Here is a 23,983-nt window from a genome sequence, read left to right on the forward strand (position 1 = left end):
CAAATAAACAAGCTAAAACAAAATATAGGTGAAGTACAGAGGATTGGGAGTTAGGATGTCATAAGTCTTCTCAATAGTAACACTGGAAACTAGAAAACAGATGGGGAATGTCTTCAAAATTCTACAAGGCAGTGATTTCCAGACTGGAATTTTATTCCTAGCTAAACTATCAATCAAGTGTAAGAGTAAATAAGCATATATTAGACATGCAGGTTCTGAAAAAATTTTTACCTCCCATGAACCATTTTCTCAGGAAACTATTAAAATATGTGGTATATAAAAACTAAACCAAGAAAAAAGAAGGCATGGAATCTAGAAGGCAATAGATTGGACAAGAGGGATTTCTAGGATGACAGTAAAGAACTACCAGCAGTACCAACTGAGAAGTAGCCTGGAGAGCTAATAGCACAGACTACTGTGGGAAAAAAATGAAATACAACATAGACCCAAAAGTGTAATTGTTATAAAACGCCTTAGCCAAAAATAATAGTTTAACTATTTTGGAAAGATACAAGGAGAGCGGGTATGTTGATAAGTTGGGTTAGTGGAGAAGTAGAGTTAAGGGGCATATGGGGTATCGGAGAAGTCAGTGTATTCATTCCCATAGCAGGTGATAAGTACCTAAAATTGAAAAACTAAGAAAACCATATCATTTAGAAATATGAAAAGTGTATAGTAGGGGGGAGAAGAAACATTTAGGAAGATTGAAAGTGGTTGCCTCAAAGAGGCAGGCATTGAGAGTGGAGATAAATGTGATCTCAAATATTTATTAAATGTTTTCTGTCTTCCAGATGCTATTATAATACTTAGCCTTCAAGAAGAAGATAGACATAACTCCTGCCCCTCTCGGGTTACTGTCTAATTTATGTTGCATTGCTTACTGATCTACTTCATACATATATATTAAGGAATATTGGATATGAGTAGGTCACACAGAGATGGTGGGATTTGGTAGGAGACAATCTTGGAGGCAGTTATGGATGGATTTCTTGATTGGTTGATCAGCTGGTTGGTTAATTGAGGAATACTTTTGCATGGGCTTAAGAGAAAAAAGGAAGTGTAGGAGTCAAAGAAGTTATAAGCAAAATAAGTTGAGAGTAAATAATACAGATATAAATAATAAGGACATGTAGGGAAATGTTGAAGGGTCAAGTGGCAGATAGAATAAGAAAGAGGACTTGGGATGTAGGTGATGAGCTGCTCGGATTTAGAAAGAGAGGTGCTTCAGCAGGAAAATCTCCAAACTGAGGCCATATTTGAGGCTACTAAATCTAGAAGCTGAAGATGTTTAAAGTGGGTGTGGAGAGTGGACAGTTCTATTAGGCAGAAAGACCAAAAAGGTTGTCGACTCCACAGCAAAGACACACAGTGGCAGGGATCTGGATTAAAGCTGTGTTGGGTAAATTGAGGGAAAGATAAAATTTATGGTTAATGGACATTAGTAGGTTTTTGGCTTTTGAGCAATCATCCTTTATGTTCACTCCTTATTATGAGTATTTTGATCTCTCTTTTGAGGGAACCTCCTATTGTATATGGTTTTGATTGGTGAATGTCCGTCACTCTCTCTCCTGCTATGGGCTCTAAAGAGGCCAGGTTCTCCCTCTGGATCCCACTGGATAGTAGGAATGGGAGGAGAGGATGGGGCATGGGACTTCAGTCTGACAAATGGGACGTTGAACCCTGAATAGGTAGCAAAAGAACGTAGAGTGAATTGAAGGTGAATTACTGCAGTGGCAGTGGAGTGAAGGGGAACAGACATAACTGTTCCTCTGCTTAGGTCCCAGCCCCCTTGCCTCTTGCTTGCTCTTGTAAGTCATCCATCACTTCTTGGGCCCTCTATACCCTTCCTTCCCTCCTTCCTTCCTTCCTTCATTCCTTCCATTCTTCCCTTCTTTCTTTCTTTCTTTCTTTTACAGAGAGAGATCACAAGTAGGCAAAGAGGCAGACAGAGAGAGAGGAAGGAGGCTCCCTGCCGAGCAGAGAGCCTGATGAGGGCCTCTAACCCAGGACCCTGGGATCATGACCTGAGCCGAAGGCAGAGGCTTAAACCACTGAGCTACCCAGGCACCCCCTCTTTACCCTTTCAATTGATTCCTATTTTGAACAATATTCCCAGATTCCTTTTCTGGTGACTGATGTATCAGGAGAGAGCATAGATTGGTCAGAGCAGCTAACTGGATGGGAGAGAGTAAGGACAACTTGGGGAAATGTGAAATGGACGAGTATTACCCTAAACAAAGATGGAAAAAATAGAGGCAAATTTATTTGGAGAAAGATAATACTTTGGTATCTTTCAGGCCTGAATTCAATACCCTTTGAGCAGCTGGGGAAGGAGGACTTGCAGCAGCAAGATTATTAGATGAAGAGGTACATTTGGAAGCAATCTCATGTGTGACAACATTCAAGAACCGATGTGATCATGTGGAAGAGATTACAGAGGAGGAAAGGTAGAGTCCTATGATACAAGCCTTTCCAGTGAGATTCAACACATAGAAGGATAGATTTATATTAGGAAGGAAGAAGTAAGGAATCAAAGAGAATTGATGCTTATCTAATTTTAATACTCTGTTTTTATAAATGTTGAACTTCTTGTGAGGGCTCGGTGTCCTAGATAATACCATTTATCTTGATGCAAGGAAAGATGACTTCAGATGGTTCTAATTAGCTTAAACAATAAAGGACTTATTACCTTAGGGCAAGAAAACCATAGTTAAGGCAATATCCATGAGGGGTATGTCAGGGCTTCAGCTCTGCTTGTCTGGGATGCCACTGGGTCTGTCCTCCTCTATGTGTTGGATCAGACCTCCAGCTGACTCGCTTCAGAGTGGCAAGAAGGTCACACCAGTTCTAGATGTGACAAGGAGCAGCAAAGGGCCATTCTTCATCCTGGCCACTAACAGTAAGGAAGAATTCCCCAGAAGGAAGCACTCCCTACTCTACTTTCCTTCATGTCACATTGGCCAGAACTGAGTCACATTCTCATGCCTTCACCACAATTGACTTGGACCATTCAAAAGGGCCCCTATGGGGCTGGGGCCAGCCTGCCTACCCCACACGGCTAGGCAAAGGAATCATAGTGTAGATCCCTGAACAAAAAAAATTGTGGACACAATGAGGCTAATAGGACAAGAGCTGCTATCAGAAGGCAGTGGTGAAGAATGAAGTCATTGAATCAACATTGCCTGCTCCGGGGTGTTAGGCTAATGTTGTACCTGAAAATCCAATAATTAATTTAGCTTAGTGTTTCATTCCAAGCAATTTTTAGGATATATTGTGCATTTTCGTGAAATTTAAAAAGATTCATCATTACACACTTCCTACCGGAACAATTCCTAAAACGTTGCTTTCAGCCACTGCTCATTTCTAAGTTTCTTTTTCTTCTGTCTCTCTCCTTGCCTACTAAAGCTTTTCAAAATTCACGTGTAGTGCAGAAGCTAAACCCTGCTGAGCTCCTATTTTGTCCACCACCATTCCACCAAAGCCAGTGATTTGTAGGCAGAGGGTTGGACTTGACAATGGCTGCGGGGTCAGGAGTAATTAAAAAATGTCAATGGTCAAGGAGGTGGAATTCAGTTCATGCCCAACTGAAGCATTTAGCTATTTTACTGCTGCATCCTTTTAGGCCTTTTCGGCTTATAAATATTAATTTAAAGACTACCAACAAGGACAGTAAACGGATTTAGGCATAAAACTTCCTGTCAGGGGTGATTTATATCCAATAAAAGGAGAGCAGGATAGAGAAAGCTTGCTTCGCTAAGTTTATGATAGACAGTGAAATAGTACCATCAAAATAAAAAGGCTTTCGTCTGTCGCTGGCTGTGTGGGTGTCTCCCTTCTTAATAAGCAGCATGCTAGAATTGTATTGTTTGCTTTTATCAGTGCCTTGCACTGTTGAGGAAAAGTTCTACCGCATTGCTAATTGAACTTGTACAGATTTATAGGCTCAAGGCCTGTGCACAAGAGAGATTATTAGGACTTAAAAGATAATAACGCCAGCAAGAAAATTAAAACTGCTTTCACCACTTATATTTCAATAGTGCATAACTTCTACCCTTTAGACATCCGGCGATGGACTGAGAATTTGTTTGAAAGGAGATCTGTCTTAGAGCCCATGCGGGAGTGATTCAGGACAGAGAACTCTGTCGCCATCTTACCTCTCAGGCAGCCCAGGGCATGATGTTTCAGTAAAACTGCTTTCTGGGTAAAAGGTCAACAACTTAAGACTTCCGGGTGATCGCCCTGAGAAGCCATTTCCCCATGACTCTTTTGTATGTCTGTCCATCTGCAAGCAGACGGATGCTCTGCCTTTGCTACTGGCTGCCTTTTCCTGGTGTCTGCACAGCAAACAGCCTTGGAATAAAGTAATAGGGTCTCCATCAGGAGCAAAGCTCAGGTTTGAAGCTCAGATTTCTTTTTCCCCTAACATAACCTACCATGAGCACAGGTGCTGCTTATCCTTCTTCATACCGCCTTGTAGAAACTGGGATTTGGGAAAGGGTGCACATGCCAATAATCTGGTCACAGCTTTTGTCATAAGTAATACATCCCTTATCTTTGACCCACGTGTCTTCTGTCTTCTGCCAGTAGATAGAAGCAGTCTAGCTTCTTAGTTTACAGATAGGGAAAATCTCGCACCCTTCACAATCTGTAAAAGGCAACAGTAATGTGGACTTAGAAAAGTAATTTGTCTAATTTTTTGAAGAAAGAGGAACCCAACACCTACCTTAAACCATAAAGTCATTATTTCCCCAAATTCCCTCATGTAAGAGTGTGCTATTTTCCATTGTCCACAAGCAATGTGAAGCTAAGATAATGATGTTGTTGGAGAGTGTTATTGGGGAACTCTTCTTGAATCCCTGGGAGAAAATTCTCAGTCTTCTGACAAAAGACAATATTAATTAAAAGATCAGGTGACTAATTAATGTCCCTTCCAGCTCTTAAATTCACAAGTTTATGCAAATACTAAGAAATATTTATGATAAATAGAAATGCCAACAGACTACTGTATATAAAAATATAGAAAGATGTGCTTACGTAGAAATGTATACCTGGAGAGTACTTTTCACACAATTTCCTGAAATGTATGGACTTTCTAGCTAGTTAGACCTAAGGTCTTCAGCAATGACTTCTTCCTCTCTATTTTATTTCTTTGCTTACTGTTACAAAGCACTGCTAAAATGTTAGTAGATGGAAGAGCAACAAGAAATAAAATAATCCATATTCTCAATCTAGCTGACTATCTAGGAAAAAGAAAGATGTACACACATGGGCTAAATGAGTGAAGGAGAAAGACAAAGGTAGAAGGTAGAAGTGCCACATAAGGGCTCCATATGGGCATGGCTGGCCTCAGGATTTTAAATGGGGAGATCCATATTTCAAATAATGGGACATATTACCCGAAAATTCTACTCTGGTGTCTAGTCGGTGTGGTGGAATGAGTTCCAATATCAATGAAGTTCTCTCTTTGCGTCAAGACAATTAGAAAAAATAGATTTGTAGATGGCTAATTTTTTGCCTATTAGAAGTCATCAAATACTATTAGTTTAACTCTTACAATTTTCAACATCAATACACTTTACATTTTTAAAAACTATTGCTGACTTGGTTTGTCATAAAAATACAACTTTAGTCTTGTTTCTCACAGTCTTGCAATCTAACTTTGGCTTTGTCCTGAAATCCAGTGGGGTTATTAGGATTTAAGATATTCAGCCCATCAAGAACTTTTTATTGTTTAATGGCTAATTACCTGGCCCCATTAAAAAAGCTGGAGATCTCACTAAGGAATGTATGAACCTTCCTGCCCATTCTCCATTTGTCCCCAGGTAAATACAGTGACATTTTCCCCCTTTCGTTTACTGCCCTCACCCCCAGATTGTGCTGCTGAAGGCAGGATAATGCCTTTGGCCAAGTTTTCTCCCATTCCCATCTTCAGAGATCAGCAGATTGTTCCTTTCAGATCATTAAGGGAAGAAATAAGCTGAACATTGTCTTTTTTAAATGGACAAGGATGGGATTTACATCAGAAGTGGGAGACTGAGAAAGCCCATGATAAAAAATGTTGAGTTTGCCTGCAGTTCCACACGGAGATCACTCCAAGATTTAAAAATAATGGGGATAGATGTGTGCAAGCAAATCCTGAATGAAGATATACATTTTCTAAAGAGAACAGTATGGTTGAACAAAGCTTTGATGATGGAATTAACATGAAACAAAGGCCCTCTGAGGAAGATCAGTCTGAAAAGAAATGAAGAATACATAAAACTTTGTTTAATTTATGGAATTTATATGCTGCTGACCAGTAAGTATCAAGTTCCATTCCCTTGGTCCTCACTATCACTCATGTATTACTTGTCAGTAAATGTGACGCACTCAGAACATAACAGCTACGGTAATATTTCTGTTCCCACCGCAGCTTTACTACACCCATGAAACTCTGTAATCTTTAAATTCCCTCACTGTTAACATCTGCTGAAACATTATTGGTCCCAGCATAGCCAAGCTGCTCTGAAATTACATTTAGCAGAGTAGTTAATGCTAACAGTATAATTCTCGACGCAACCGTGTTTGAAAAGAGCTTTATAACCGGTGCGATGATCGTGCCTCCTTTAGCTTTTATTTCTTTCATATCTGTTTTGTATCCCAATCGCATAGGCTTGGAGTGTGTCATTTGAAGAGGATATTTCATGTGCAGTGTTCAGTATACACCATACTGCATTCTTATTTTTAAAATTCCACAGTCAAAATTCACTGTTAACAAAATGAAATTCCATTGCAAGATATGATTAGAAGCAGTTAGCGGTTTCAGATAGGAAATTTATCAAGTTTCTGTAAAACAAAGATTCCTATCCCCTGTTAGGGTGCTTTGCATGCTTAAAATCCAAACGGTCCTATACACAGATGAAATAAACAGCTTGCTTACGGCTCTTGTTAATGAAGATACCTTCATTCTATAATCATAAAGAAGTTACCATGGTTTTCAAAAAAAAACTTTTGCCCTGAAGGAGTCTTTGTTAAAAACCCAATAATCAACGTTTCACAGACATTACTTTAAAATTAATATTAAAATTTAAAGTAATACTTAATATTACTTTAACATTAATAAATAATAGTACCAATATATTTCATATCAACATACTTTATTAACATAATTATTTATATTTAGTATTATAGAATGTGATGTTTAAACTTTCTTAAATGTGGGCATTTATCTGATCTAGCAAATGCTATGCTAAATATTACAGATTATAATACATAAAACAGGCATGGTAAATATTACAGATTTCTCTTTGTCAGAAAATTCTCTTCCCCAAGATTAGGATATTAAATTTTCATTGAATTTCACCATTGTAAAAATATGTATTACTAATTTGATATTAAGCAAAGTCAGATCAGATTTGTTAAGTTCTAATCTTTTTGAGGGCTGAAAATACATATTACTAACGAAGTGTAGAGAGCAGTATTTTTAACCAGTTAGTTAAACATTGAACATAAAAAAGAAGAAAGCCTGTGCTCTAGATTGTTCACCCCGTTAACTTTAATAAGGCTTTATAGTACTTTTCTCAAATGAACAAGATATTTGTCAGGTCAATGCTATAAATATATTACAGCCTAAGATTATAATTACATAAAATGTATTCCTAATGTATGTTGCTTCTTGAATATGTCTATATTTGTGTCATATGTAACACTCTGTTGCGATCAGAGGGCAGATTATGTTCTTAGCTATCTCTGCAAGACCTACACCAGGATACTAGCGGGATTAAGTCTTTCCTAATAAAAACGTGTTGGATTTATCTCTCCCTCTGTCTCCCACCCCCAGGAATCCTCATCCTCTCGGGATTTCTTTATTCCCCATGCCAAGAGCAGTTACAGCCATTATTCAGAAACCCTCTGGCCAGAAAAGCTTTGCTTTGCACTAGTGCCCTCTACTTGCTGGCCAGACTCTTTGCTTGGGTCCTCTAATCCCTCTTCATTCAGTCTCTGTTTGGCCAGTTTTCTGGGTGTCTGCTGCTATAAGTGCCTATAGTCTAGACTGATGGCTTGTGTGTGATCCGAGAAGGTATTCCGTCTTCAAGCAGCAAATGCTTGCCAATTTCTGCTTGCCAAGTACTGACCTTTAGAATTGCTACTTGCCCAACTGTGCTCTATGTCCAGATTCTAGATCCAGATTCTGATTTTGCTCTGATCGTTGGCTTTCCACTCCGAGCCTAAAATGCTTTCATGACAGTTTTTATTTTGCTGTTCCATTTCTTATTTTTAGCTTTCCAGATTCAAACCTCTTTCCTTGCATCAACTTTCCATGAGATCAAAATATTATTTCTTTTATGGTATTTGGTTGCCTTACAATGGTATACACAAAAATCTATAATAAAAGCTCTATCCAGAGAGAAGCAAAACAAAAAGAAAATTCTTAAGTTTTAAAACATTCGCCAAGTAATTTACCAGACAATGCAAAGCATTCTATCATCATTGAATGTTTACCTTTATTATACTCATCTCCTAACCTTGTACGAGAATATGCATGTAGGAAATCTTATATTTGAGATCTAAGCGGTACCTGATTAATGAACAGCAGTAAATTATAACTTGCCAGCTGGTTTTCCAACATTCAACTGTAATAATAATTTGACTTCATATCTCCTTTTTCTCCTTCCCTTTTCTCATCATTACCATAAAACTAGAAGCATATGGAATGATATTTATTAAGGCAAGGTGAAATCTGTGGGAAATAGTTAGAAAAAGGAGACAGAAGGTTATTTAAAACCATTATCTTGGGGTACATGTATGTGCCTGTGTGCTTGAAGGCCGGGGGGAGAAATTTCTCCCTGTTTCTTTTTCATCTTCTTCAAGGCTTGTCATCCACAGTGCATGAAGAAGGGGCTCTATCAAGGGACATAAAGAGACACAGTAGAAAAATTATCACTGCCCTCAGCTGCTGGTTTCTTCTTTAAAATTCTTTCCCAGCCTCTCGACCCCGTGGGTGGGCTTAGGAAGCCCTGTTTGTGTGTCCCCTGGTTTCTGCTGATTGGACTGGAGGCATATATGTGAACCCGAGGGGAACGAATAGCTTCACTGAGCACAAACCAATAGGATTTTGCTGTTTGTTTATTTTTCACCCCCTTCCCGTTCCCTTTCTCCAATTAAGATACACAGAAGCTGAAAGTAAAATGTCATTGAGGGTCCACCTAGAACAAACCAGAACACGGTAGGTTAAATAAGCAGAAACCAGAGCCCTGCAGAAGAAATTAGTCAGTAGAGAAAATAGTGACACAGAAAAACAGAAAGAAGCAGAGATAATAGACCACAGAACTCTAGAGAAAAAGATGGATGTAGTAGCTCTGGAGCAATTTTCCAGTTCCTCGAAGTGTAGCTATGTCCCCTCCACAGTAACATGGGCTTCCATGGTTTTCTCCCCCATCTCTAAAATTACCTTCTCCATGCTTTGTCCTTGAGCTTCTGTAGGTGAATTTCTGTTTCTTACAGCCAAATGAGCATTGAAAAAGATGATGGACGGTTACATTCTTTCTTGAAGGAGCACACACTCCAAGACAGATATCCATGAGCTGAAGGGGCATATCCTCAGTATCGGTTCTAAACAAACACCGACGAACAGTGATGCTGTGAATCATAGGCTTTTTATTTTACCATCGGCGCTGTACGCCTCTGAGTGTTTATTAAACTTTTTTGTAACTTCTTTTTTTTTTAAGATTTTATTTATTTATTTGACACTGAGGAAGAGAGATCACAAGTGGGCAGAGAGGCAGGCAGAGAGAGAAGGGGAAGCAGGCTCCCTTCTGAGCAGAGAGCCTAATGCAAGCCTCGATCCCAGGACCCTGAGATCCTGACCCGAGCTGAAGGCAGAGGCTTAATCCACTGAGCCACCCAGGTGCCCCACTTTTTTGTAATTTCTTTAGAGTTACAAAAAAAAAAAATCCATCTGAAAAAGGTATCAGTTTCCTATATACAAATAGTAGACAGAACAATAAATTATTAATATTTAATACTTCATACACATTACTGTTCATAATGTTACACTAAATGAGGTTAAAATCAATGGTCAACATCAAATGTCGACATGGAGTAAACAGTATGACCTGTAGAAAGATACGTAATCCCAAGCAACAAAATTAAACCTGAAATTTCATTTTGCATGGTCTTGAAGGCGATTCTCTCATTATAATCAGCAGACTTCAGAGAGAAGACTTGATTATTTTCGAGAGCACTGTTTTCTGATAAATCATATTTTAATATTATTTGTATGTGTATTTTTCACATGTTTCCCTCCATATTTACTTGGGGAAGAAGTGCTTAGCTAGTCCCCTGGGACACCTAACTGAAGTTTTAATTTACATGCTTGAAAAAAATAACATGAAATTATTAGGTAACATAAAACGTTTTAGTGATACTAATATAACACAATACATAAATTTGAAACACTGAGAAATCAGTATTGAACTAGGAATCACGAGGCCTTGGTTTTAGTCCCAATTCTATCTACTTCATTACTTATGTTGTCCTGGGCATATTTCTATCTTTCTGAGCTTTTTTCCTCAGCCATGTTAAGGCACCAGAACACCTACTCTAAGGGCATCTTATCAAAATCAGACATTTGAATGCTAAAGAGCTTTATAAATCACATGTCTTGGATTATTATAATGTTAGCAGTGACAACAAATAGATGTATATTGTATCTTTTGGCCAGATTTGAAGTTTCCTTCATGTTAAATGTTTTGCCCTGGAGGAGGTAATTTTAAAGATGGAGCCATTTTGCTCAATGATTAGTCAAAGCATCTGTTGAACAGAAGAGAGTATTTAGAAGTCGGGGTGGTGAGAAAAGGCTACATTCTTGATATAAAAGAGAGTTAAAAAGATTTATGAAAGAACAAATATGGGATATGAAAAAAAGGAACCCAGACTTCTCAAAAATAGTTGGCAGTCACTCCTTCAATGACCATTTCAACTCAACCTCTAATAAATAAAATTCTGCCACAAATCCTATTTGCTAATTTAACAAATATTTACAGAATACCAACTTTGTATTCAGTACTTTGCTAACCCTTGAGTTTAAATCAGAAAATAAACCAAGGGTCCCAGCAGTTGAGAATGTAAATCTCACTGGATGAGACAAACAGTCTAGTACAGTACAGTGAAAGATAACTGTATTTTTTTTAAGGATTTATTTATTTATTTTAGAGAGAGACGGAGGGATGGAGGGGAGCAGAGGGAGAGGGAGAGAGAGTCTCAAGCAGACTCCATGCTGAGTGTGGAGTTGGATGCAGGATGATCCCACAACCCTGAGACAACTACCCCAGCCAAAACCAAGTCAGAAGCTCCACTGACTACACACACACACACACACACACACACCGGCACACCAAGATAACCACAAGATAATGCACACAAGAGAGGCACCACAGCACAACTGTTTCCCACAGGAAAGTAACAGCAAAAGGAGAAAGGTGTGGTAGCCAGAGGTGACACGGGAGAGCATTCCGTGGGAAGGAATCATGTGTATTCCCTTAAGATATGCCGTTTGTTCTGCTTTTTAATGAAATTTATATGCAGTATGTGGAAAACAATATAAGCAGCTTAAATGTAGTATGCTCTTGACCTTCTCTTGAGGTGTTTAAGGAATTCTGAAATAGAGATTATTGTGGGGTTCCTGATAAAGTCTTCAGACATTAGTGTTGAAAGATGAGCAGGAATTGAGTTGGTGGAGAGGAAGGAAAAAGGGGCAGGCATATTGCTCCATAATCTTTCCCCAGTAGGCTCTGTACATATATACACATATGTATATAAGTATATATGTACATATATACATTCTTTTCACTTCTCAAGTATATTGTAAGATTTTTGTAAGCAAAAGTCATATGCTTTTCTTTTACATCCTTCATCATTTCTAAGGCTTTGCTATTCACTGAATATTAAAATTTTTTTCTCAGCGTTTGATTTTTTTGTGCATTTTAAGTCTGAGAGTTAGGAATTAGAAATTCTTGGCTTTGTTTTTTTATACAGCAAAAGTCCAAAAATTTAGAAAATTCTGAAGGTACATCATCTGAGGCTTACTCACTGGCCCCCAAAGCAAGTAGCTATGATAACTTTGAGTAGTTATCTTGGTAGAGTAATGATATTTGAACATTTTTACTTATTCACTAGATAAATTGATAAATTTTTTGGATGTATGTCCTTATCAAACCTTATGAGTGAGTCTACCTCTTCATGATGCAGTTAGGAAATAAAATATTGAATTGTAATGTGACTGTCTCAAAGTATTATTTTACTTGTAACCCATTCATGGTTTATTATGGCTTAAAGCAATAGTAAGGATGGAATTAGTGACCGAAGTGTCACTATATAAATATATATAATATCACTATATATAATATCACTAAATAAAGTATGTGATCTTGATAATAATCAAAAGTTAGAACAAATAGAACAATTTAAATAAGGCAAAAAAGAAATGAATTTGATATAGGATTATCATTATATACATGAATATTTGAATATACTGTTAATATGTTTTATTGATAACTTTCAGACTAAGCCACAAACACAATAGGAGTTTTATTCATTTGTTTTTATCAATACAATACCATAACTTAGAATTTGCTTAACAAAATGTCTACAAAGGATTTCTTCAATTATAAATTAATATGAACACGAAGGTAGCATATTATAAAATCTTAAACTAATACCTATATTTTATCAATAGTTGCTGGTTTATAAACACACTATACTGAATTCAGCATAGTAGTGGTAGTGAATATTCTTTGAATACACATGCTTCTTAAATTGAAAGCAGGATATATAATATATTATACACTATCTCAAGTGATTTTGTAGTTCAAAATCTAAACCGTTTTTCATTCAACCATTTTAATACATTAAAGGTACTGGAAGACATTAGAATTTAAAGTCTGAGCTTTATTTTGTCATCTATAAAATAAGAACAGTAACCGTACATTGTAAATCCGTGATTAGGATTAAATAAAATAATTTATACAAGATGCCGTGATTAAGATTAAATAATTTATATAAAATGCCTGTTTCCTATGAGAGTGCAGTAATGACCTGTTAATATTTTTAATAAAAGCTAATATATTGGCAAAACTGTGGGAACAGTGACTAGATCAGTGGGTACCAGGGTTTGGGACAAAGGGAGGGATGAACAGGTGGGGAAGAGGAGATGTGTAGGGCAGGGAAAGTATTCCTGTATGATACTATTGTGGGGGATACACGTCACTATACATCTGTCAAAACGCATAGAACGCACAGCACTAAGAGTGAGCCCTGACGTGGGTTATGGGCTTTGGTTGATAATGATGTATGTTGATGTTTGTCCATCCATTGTCTAGATGTGACACCCTGAGATGTACGGGATGTCCATGGTAGGAAAGACCTGGGGCTAGGGATGTATGTGGGAACTCTCCACTCAGTTGTGCTGTGAACTCAGCCTGCTCTGAAAAAATAAAGTCCATTTTTTAGAAAAGATCGTCCCCCCTTCCGCAAAAACGAAGGCGAACAGAACATTTACTACATTAAAGAGTATATTCTAAGTGCTTTATAGATATGATTTAATCCTCAGGTCAACCTTATGAGGAAGCTAAAGCCCGGAGTAGATGCGTAACCTCGCACAGCTAATAAGTGGTAAATAATGGAGCCTGGATTCAAACCACTAAACTCTACTGCTTATGAATTGAAACCAGTTTCAGAGAATAAGGCATAAGAACATTAAATCACAAAAGCAATGGTGATATTAAGAATAACTGACTTAGATCCATAGAATAATATCCGAAGTTCCTCACATTTGATAATTCTCCATAGTCCAGTCTAATTAAAAATCAGTTATTGGAATTATTATGAATAATGTACCCAAGATGGATGGATTCAGATAGGAAGGGCTGTCCAGCCTTCCGTTTGGGGGATCACTGTGAAAAGTACAAGGAAATTTGAAAACCTCTTCTCGAAACAGTATTTTTGTCAGGATTGTTCTTGCCATTTTACCAATGAGGAAATTGAGGCTATTGCAGATTCAGTAACTCACGTTGGCTAGAATCTTCTATGGATCAAGACAGAGTATAAATAAAATAGCTAAGTAATTCCTGGAAGGTTACCCAGATAGCAACTGCAGGCGCTGTGTTTCAGACCCAGAGTTCTCCTGCGAAGTTCTCTTGGTTAGACTGATCACCATGGGCTCTGAAGTTTTGCAGACAGAACTGTTGTACGTGGACTGTCCCTCTTCCAGCTGTCATTACCTCCAATATGAAATTAAAAGACTGAAAGAAATCATTCTCAGTCCAACAGAGTAGTCACATGAGGCATTCGTGCACATACCGAACTTTACAAAAGTTTGAAGATATGGGGGATTTCTGTTCCAACAAAGCAAACCCATAGAACTTGGCCATTACAAATCCTTCCTACTGACAGCCCTCATTTTGCCTGCTTCGTTGGCTTGCATCTATCTTCTCACTCTCTCCGTCCCTTCTCAGACTCTTCTGCTATTTTTTTTTACTCACTGTATTTGCCCTTTTAATGCAAAGTGATTTAGCTCTTCTTAGCCTCCGCCCAGTTCTACTCAGGGTCTCATAGACAAAGCCTTGGCCAACGCTTTGAAATGTGTATATAAGGCATCTCTTCTAACTCAGGTCTAAGCCAAAGTTTCCTCCGGTTTCTAGCCAGTGGTGATGGCTATTTCTCCAGTTACATATTCATCGAGATGTTTTCCAAACAATGGAGAAAAGCAGTCTAGTAAGTTCATTCTAATTGTCTTTTATACTCCAGTTGTGAATGTTTTAAAGAGTGTGTTTTAGGCTGAGAAAAGCACTTTCTAGAGAATATTCGGGGGGAAAAACAATTAAAATTAAGTGGAAAGTTAAAGAACCGTTCTCTGTGTGTACTAAAACATGTCACTCTGGGGCACATTTTAGGGACCCATTAATACATGCCGCAGGTGGTTGGATGCATCGAGTTTTAATTCCAAGGCAAATGCTAATGGAACACCAAAATATGCCCTGTTGGCTCCTAATGCTGAATTTCGGTGTGATGATATCTGCAATGACACCTAAATTAAATGAGAAGCTGAAGCTTACAAAGCACTGCAATTTGTTGATTACATATGTTGAATTTCATGGTCAAAATCTATTGTTTCACGTGGAGTAATAAAAATGGGCTCAGATTAAAATAATCTAACGACACACATCATATCCTGCCTCCCTACTAAATAATACCTAACAAAATTGAACAGGAAGACTATGAAGGGATAGTCCCTTTCTCAACTTTGAGGAAAATCTTTTAAAATATCTGACTCTCTCTTACCTAAGTGAGCAAAACATATACAATTCAGCAAGTAACCACATTAAGCCAACCACGAAAAGAAATCATTTTAAAAGATGATATCTGATTAGTTTTATTAAAAATCAACATACTAACTTTTAGAAATGGATTCTTATCCCAATTAAAAGGTAATCTTTGCTTTAGTCATAAACAAAACTAAAATGTGAATGTAAACCATAAATATAAAAGAAGAAAATATCTAAGACCTATTTTTTTCACTTGAAGTGGCATCCATAAGATGGTAACAGTAAATAGAAGGCACTCAAATATTTATTAAATGAAAAAATGATCAGTTAAAAAATATTGAGATTAAATGTTTTATTAAGGATGAGTATGTACAGAATCATTTTTTCTTATCAATAGACATTTATTTTGTATTCCCTATTTATAAGCACTCTGTCAAGTTGAAAACAGAATTATGGGACCTGGTTTCTCTCCTCAAGGAACTTAGAATCTTATTTGTAAGAAAAATGCAGAGACCTAGCATCTTTAGAATTTCTTTGACTACAGCAGGTAATTTGCAGAAAATGCTGCCCAAAAAAGCATGAATACTGACTGCCCTCTGGATGTGTTCATTTCTGTCCATCTGGAAAAATAATGAGCATACACATCTGGCTTTCTACCAACAGTAAGTTCCACATATGTGTCTATGGCAGGTGAATTTTGTGCTGTGGAAAGACACAGTTACAACAATGAAAACCACACTGCTCCTGGTCTGCTCAAACCTCCAATGGTAACCTCTTCAAGGCCCATTTTGGAGATCTTCTCTCCTCTTTCTGAGAAAACTTCACTCCCATGTCTCCCAACAGCCAGCACCTACTGGCTGAGGATTCCTAGATTTTCATTTTCATTTTCATTTTCATTTTTAAAACAGACTTCTCCCCAAACTCCAGATCTAAACAATCTGCTTCCTCTTCCCTATTCTACTCTGATCTTTCCCTTAGAGAAGAAACTGTATCATGGTGGGGAAGAACAAGCAGATGAGAAGGTTTTCCCAGCCTAATTATATTGGTGGTGTACGGAAAAGCATTTCTTTTCTTTCTTTCTTTTAAATTATTTTATTTATTTTGGGGAGAGTACAGGAGGGGGGACAAGTGGACTCCATCCTGAGCACGAGTCTGACACAGGACTTGATCTCAGCACCTTGAGATCATGATCTGATCCAAAACCAAGAGTCAGAAGCTTAACTGACTGAGCCACCCAGGTGCCCTGAAAGGCAGTTATTTTAAATGGACAGTAATTTGGGTGTCACTTGTGGATTTGGGTTATTCATGTTATCTCTAAGTATAAATTATTTTTATTTGATGTTTACTACACTTTTTATGTCTTAATTTGACTTAAAGTCAGTCATTTAGTGAAGTTGCCTTGGAACAAAATACAGAACCTAAACATAATAATCAAATACAAATAGAGTTAAGACAAAAAGAGCATAGAGATAAAATACTGCGTTTAACAGTGAGTTCTGTCAGTGAAGATGATTTTTAATAAAGAGAGAGAGTTCATGATATTCAGGGTCTAATGAGAGGGGTCAGAAGTCAGTAGAGCTTCTGTGGGCACCATACAATCCCATCCAACAGGCACGTGATGTGAGCTGCTCAGTGTATTTTTCAAATCAGGATTTTGAATAGGATGAACAAGAGCATTTCCATTTTAAGGTTGTTGATTTTTTCCTAATTCACTGATTAAATAAAGGTTCTTCAGGAGAAGAAAAGTTGTCAATTATCACTCTCACTTCTATTTCATTTTTCCATTACTATGTCATTCCCATTATTGACAGAATCCTCAATTGTAGATTCATTCATTCAAAAGATATTTATTTTGAGTAAACTCTCAGAAAGGAAGGAAGGAAGGAGGCAGGCAGACATGGAAAGCCAAACAGAAAATTTTCCCTACATTTAAGAATCCCAATCAAGTTGGTAAATGATCTCTGTTCTTCCTTCAGTGGTTAAGATCTGCTTGACCCTTGTCCCTGTATTGTTATAACCTTCAGAGCTAGGAAAAATAACTGCTCTTTTTGAGAATTTTGGAATAGCTCTGCCTTTAGTCAGAGAAGATTTAAAAAGACCTATTTGTTGTTCAAGGGAAGCATATGCAGTTGGGATGGCTGCTGGTTTTGCTCAGACTTCATACCTCGTTGGACCCGAGAATGGAGTTTTTGTCTTATTTCTCATCCAGTGACTTTTGCTTTATGTTCAGTAATTCTCACTTTGCCCAGAGTTGTGGTTCTGACTGCTCTGTAATCCATCCCAGTGTTGGAGCACTGCCCAGCCCCAAACTTGACTGCAGATCACCAGCTCCCATTGCCCGACCTTCTACTGGCTCTCTGTCTGTTGATTGCTCATCTCCCTGGTCTTGACCTCAGCAAAGCCCATCCACTTTCCTAACAAACCTTTTTTGCCCTAGTTGCCTGTCCCTGGAACTTACCAGAGTGACACCCTCTCCCGGGTCTCTCTACTCTGAGGGTATGTCAAGCCCGGCCTTCCTTTAGTTGGGGGGAAGGCAAATAGTCCTCCAAACCACTTAAGGGAAACATCAGATCAGACCGGTTGCTGGAGCTGTGCACATCTCGTGTTGTAGAGAGATGACTGGTTCCCTGCAAGAGGAGACATTTGAAATTCCCAATTTAGTTCTTCATTTTCCAGAGCTCTCTGCCTGCCTTGAATTCCCAAAGTTCTGGTCCTGGTATCTTGCGGCCACCGTAAGTGTGTGGAAAGGGGTGATTGAGAGAAAAATGGGTGACAACCTGAAAGAAACCATCTGACAAAGCTGAAGACCACTGGCTCCTCCAAAACAGCTTGAATCTCCCTGCCTGGGCTGCCAAGGGAGGGGTGTGATTAATGGAGAGATGTCACAGAGATGATTCTTCTAGCTGGAAAGAGTGGGCAATGATTTTTTTTTTTTTTAAGAATTATTAGACATTGAGTGGAAGGAAAGCAAGAAAAAGGAGCTTGTCTTCGTTGTAAAGGTGCCAGGAAGAAATAGTTGAGCCACCAGCAGCCCAAGCAGCAACCCCACCCCACCTGCCTCGCTCCTCACCTACCCCTTGCGGCTCCTCTGGTGTGGCTGCGAGCTACCTCCCGTTATAAATAGCAGCACAGATGTTGACAGAAAAATGCTCCCTTAATTACCATACAAACTGCTTTACTTGAGTGAACCGTTTAAAGCAGCCTCCAAAGGAAGTTCACTCAAGCAATTCCGTAGATTACAGCTAATGAACAATATTTCCTCGCACCTATTTAGTGCTCATTAAAATGTAAAAGCCTTTCATTTTAAACAGACGCACAATAAATAATTCCCCTCTCCCTCCCGGTCTCTGAGCGGTTGGGATCAAAGCAGGGAGGAGAGGGAGCTGAAGCGGCAGGGCTGGCCTGAGGGCGGGGGCAGGAAGCGAGGCCGCGGGCAGGGGAGGCGGGGGAGGGGCCGGGAAAGGGGAGCTCTCGTGGAGAGCTGGGGCTCATTAGTATCCCGGGAAGCCACAGCTTGTCGGGTCGGAGGGATGTTTGTGTTTGGAGTTCAACAGACAGATCCCGGGACCCACTCATCCAGCACAGGCAGCCAGCCATGAACCAGAACAGCAGACAAAAGCTACCACAGGCAACACGGGGAGGCTGAGAGGGGCCAACTCAGGATAGAGCTGGGGGTGGGGAGAGCCCTTCCAAAGTGATAAATTAGAAGTGCCATGTTTCTTTGGACCGTCCAGTGTTGATTTTTTTTTTTTTTAAAGCCTTATTTATTTTAAGGCCAGAGGTGAAGAGATGAATCTCAGATAAACCATGGGAGGCTACTTGTTGCCAGCGGGAACAGAGAAACTGCAAAATGTTTGCTTGGTCCTTCAGGGTCGCAGACCACCACCTCTCCTACTTTGATCGCATCAGGCATAGGGCGCAAAAGATGGAGGCCTTCTTTGTGTGTGTGAGTCCATTGGAAGTGGGGATGGTGGCGAATAAGGTAGATTTCTGGAGGACTGTATCTGTTCCTTTTGAGATAAACAGCAACGGAAAAGTGGACCAGGGACTTGGGGAGATAGATGCCTTGAGTGGATTTAAGAAACCTCTGCTTTATTCGAAAAAAATCTTTTCCCCTTTAACAGAGTCCCAGAGACTGTGGGACCAGAGTAATGGAAATGTTAGTGGTGATGAGGCAGGGAGAGCCCAAGAGGATCCTCTGTCCCCAAATCAGCTGACACAAATGAAAGTGACAAAACCAGCATGTCTCAGTCTTCCAGGATCCGTTGTATAACGTTAAGTTGGCTTAATGGTCAGGCTGACCAAGAGATTTCTTCTTTTTTAAAAAAATCTATTTATTTTTCTCTTCTTTAAAACAAGCAAACAAACAACAGTGAACAGGGGATCTTGATTCTATTAAGGACCATTGTCTTTCTAGCCAAAATCAACAACACACCTTTTGACTTTATTGAGTGGGTATGAAAATGCAGAGAGATTGGCATTTCAAGTAGAAAAGATAAGTGAAAACCACCATCTTTTGTTCTAGACAGCACGCATTCATTACCCAAGTGCGGAGTGCCAGATTATGCCACGTGCGGAGGATACAGAAATGAATAAAAGATGTTTCTGGAAGGAGCCCACAGACATGTATAAAAAGTCATTCCTGGTATTACAGGAAGATGGACAGAGTGCTGTGGGGGCTGCAACACGCCGGGGCGGGGAGAGGGTCTCGATTATTACATGAAAACTGGAGGTTTTATTACGTAACCGTACTCTTATCCCAGAGCTCCGCAGATACTTGTTGATTCTTGGTCCGGTCTGGAGGCAGTTATAGGGAGACCCGTGTAGAGAGACGGGGATGAAAGTGTACATTTGACCCAGTTTCTGGGAACATGAAGAAGAGAGGAGGAAAGAAAAATGAAGTCTGTACTTGGCTTTTCACGACGGTCCTTTGAAAATGGTCTTCAACACCCACCTCATTTGCTTTTTTATGCCAGCCAATTTAGTGTTGTATTCAAAGTGATTAATTAGTTTGTAGTGAAGGTTTATTAGGTAATCTTTCTGTCAATCAAAAATCTCTGGAGTCTCAGGACAGAATAAAGAGCACCCAGAAATCGTGTAAGGAGAGGGAACACATCATTATAGTGTTAAAAAATAGGCACAATTCTAAAACTTGAAAATATATAGAGGGGTTAATGTGGGTATTATTAAAGTCGACATGAGTTATTTGGCCCTCTTGAATATTTATGGTTTATTTTCTATTAGGAAAAATTCATTTCCAAAGTAGGAATCAATCCTTCATATTTTTTCTGCACTACTGATTTAAACAGAGCGTATTTTCACTTTTCTTCTCATTCAGACCCATAAAAATGCGGGAAACATATTGTAACAGAGTAAAATACTTGCTTAAAGCTATATTATACTTTAAACCAAGGTAAATCGAGGGAATAATAATATATCTAGGAATAGAAGATATTTCCCCAGTTAAGAGTACATTCACATTTTGCTATGCTAGAAACAGTAGTTGCATTTCCTAAATAATAGACCATTCTTCGATACATATTTTTCCTTGCATATATATATAATTAATTTTAGTTTATTACCTTTAAATAAAAGTTTACCACAGTAATTTGCTTCCTTTGCAACTCTTGAAAGTTCATGTCCTTTAAAAATTTTTAGGAAAAATCAGTAGTAAATATCACTCCTGAGTTTGTGTTTATATGGGAATAATTATGTAGCTGTAATAGGGCACTGGAAGTAGTGAACAAAAGAAGAAAACTATTCTTTGGGGATTTTTCATTTGCACCGTTAGCTGTTTTCCTTAACTCCTCCGCCAATTAAAATATTAATAGAAACTTTTCTCCTAACAAATATTAACACAGCAAAGGAAAATTCTAAGAGGGAGAATTCAATAAATAGTACATATTGTCTTAACTATTTCTTACTGAAAAAAATGTCTTTCACCTGAAAGAATTTTTAAAATTAAATTGCAAATGGCTGTGGTGTATTGTTGAGAACCATAGGGATATGAACTTCTTTCACGCTAAAATGTTAATACGGCATTTTGGCATCATTTGTGCCTTTCACTTAATATGTTGCGTTGCTTCTTTGAGTTAGTGCATATTTCTGGGTGTTACAGTTCAGATTATCTGAAATATTGCACAAAATACTTCCTCAGAAAAAAAGCTCTTAGGCTGACCATGGGAACTGAAAAAAAAAAAAACCTGATAAATTTTATATATACACACACACACATACACACACACACACACATGCATATACACACATTGTTTAACTGATACAAATCAATAACCCATAGCCAGAATTTTGTTTTTTTTTTTTTAATTTTCCAGGTAAGGACCAACAAACGGTAAATGACATCATATCAGAAACTCTAGGATATAGCTTCAATCACTTTTAAATTCCCCCAAATGCCTACATTAAAAAAAAAGAAAATGTATTTCATTGATTTACAAAGGCCCATATAAATATAGATATGGTTTGGCCAGGGAATTGTAAATTTAGTCTCAGGTGGGCCTCACATTCAGCCTGAAATGAATCTGCAGAGAGAGTGAGAGTCTGAGTGTTACGAATTCAGTGGCTCTAGGGGAAATTTGTTAGAGATCATTCTGAAAGTCAGCCCTGCCTGGAAAATAAAAGACCCAAAGAGAGGGGAAAAAAAAGAAAAAGAAAACACAAAAACAAAACAGAAGAACTCATCCCCACACCGTGTTATCCTGTTCAAATCATTTCCTCCCCCCCTCAAACAGCACCACTTGAATTTAATATTTCTTATATTTCCCCTTCCTTCTGCTCTGTGGATTTTCAGAAAAGCAGTGCAGAGCCATTTAGAATTATGATTTTATGTATGCGACACGAAGTGGCAATCCAGGCTGTCTTGGTGTGTGGAACGAAGAGCGAGAAACAAAAATTGAGCAGGCTATCTTACTTGTCTCATTTGCCAGGCCCCATCATAAAAAAGCAAATGAGTTGTTTAGTTGAGATCCTTCAGAAAGAGGTAATAACAGCGCTCGGTCCATCGGCGCGCACGCGGGGGAGAGGCTACCCCGCACAGCCCGCGCGAGATGGATGAGCCTGATGGCCAAACACACACATCCTGCCTGGATATGAACAACAGATTTGTCAGTGTGTGACAGGCTGACAGCCCAGCTCCCAGCTGCTTGTCCACTGTTGTTATATCAGTACCTTGTCTAAGCGCTCAGCAAAGAGGCAATCTGCTTCCTCCGTCCGTGGGAGGCAGGTTGCCAGTTAAGAAACAAGTCTTGGCTTCAGGCTGCCGTGCCAGAACGCATTGAAAAGAGGCGATTTCAACCCTTGTGGGCTCCTCCGGCAACATATCACAGGCCTGGAAGTTCAGTCCTCCAGATTAGATTTGTAAAACAAAGACGGTAACTCAAAATGAGATCTGTGCTGGCAAAACATGGTGATTTGGCCTCCCTAAGTATCTCAGCGGAACTTGCTTAGGAGAGAAATGCGGGCTTGACTCAAGCACTCGGTGGGGCCCAAGCGGGAGTTTGCTTGGCGGTTTGGCCCATGCAGTGCTATTTGGGGTGTCTTGGAGAATGTGTCAGTGACGATTTACCCAGCTCATAAAGCCTCCAGAATGGACGATGAGGATGAAAAGTTTTGATTCTTGCTGGTTGGGCTATGTTGATAGAGTTGACAATCCATAATGAAATATTTAACAAGGTAAAAAATGTAGGCATACATATATTTGGACTTCATTCTGGTCATTGTAAAGACTATGTATTAAGTATCTGAACCTTTTCACTCTCGTTCTAAAATCTATAGAAACAGATTACAAAAACTAGAGATGAAGTTCCTAAGGAAATGCACACACTGTTTTTAAGTGTCTAAGAGAATGAATTAAATGCATTAGGTTAAACAGAGGAAAGTGGAAGAAGTGATGAATTTCAGGGGAAATCACCAATTTGTTCTGGATACTATGGACAGACGGTTCGGAAGTTAGAGCATCACTTGCTATCCTGAGCAGCCTGATTCAGTGCATGTGGGCTGTCTCCCACAGGTTGGGTCTAAGAAATAAGAACTCAAAAGGATTTACACCATGGTCTTTAATGGCTCCTTCAGAGCTGTTAGGCCTGTCAAGCCATTAATAAGCAGTATTTAAGAGTCCCTAAGTATACATTTGCACAACAGTCCCCAAGGACTTGGGAAAGCTATTATAGTTTGTTGGATCAATAATTATCATCATTTCATTCAAGTCCACTGCAAAATGAAGAACTAGATATGGGGCCTCCTGGCATCTTTGCCCCAGGTCACAATGTGGTGGTGTAGGTCTTGGTGAAGTTCCAGTGACTTTGCCCTCTGGAATCCCCAGAGACCAAGCCACACATACCATCTGTATCCATTTGTTTTGCTTTGTTGTAGAACTCAGGAGTTGCCAACATCCTGTTAAGTTCGAGACACCCGTACCAAATACAATCTTAAATCCACTACAAAAATTTATGTTTACCTTAAAAAAAATGAAAAAGAATCACAAAACTGTGTTAAAAAGCATTAATGAAAATTTAGGTTGAAGGGCTATGCCTATCTCACTTCTGCTAAAGCATAACAGCTCAAATATCTCGTGATTGAAAACTAGTTGAATAAGTTATTATACATCGACTTGAAAGGATGCTCTGTGGCCAGTAAGAAGAGTATTGTAGGAGACACAAGAAAAT

The sequence above is a fragment of the Mustela erminea genome, chromosome 17 (genome assembly GCF_009829155.1).
Source record: "Mustela erminea isolate mMusErm1 chromosome 17, mMusErm1.Pri, whole genome shotgun sequence".
NCBI lineage: Eukaryota > Metazoa > Chordata > Mammalia > Carnivora > Mustelidae > Mustela > Mustela erminea.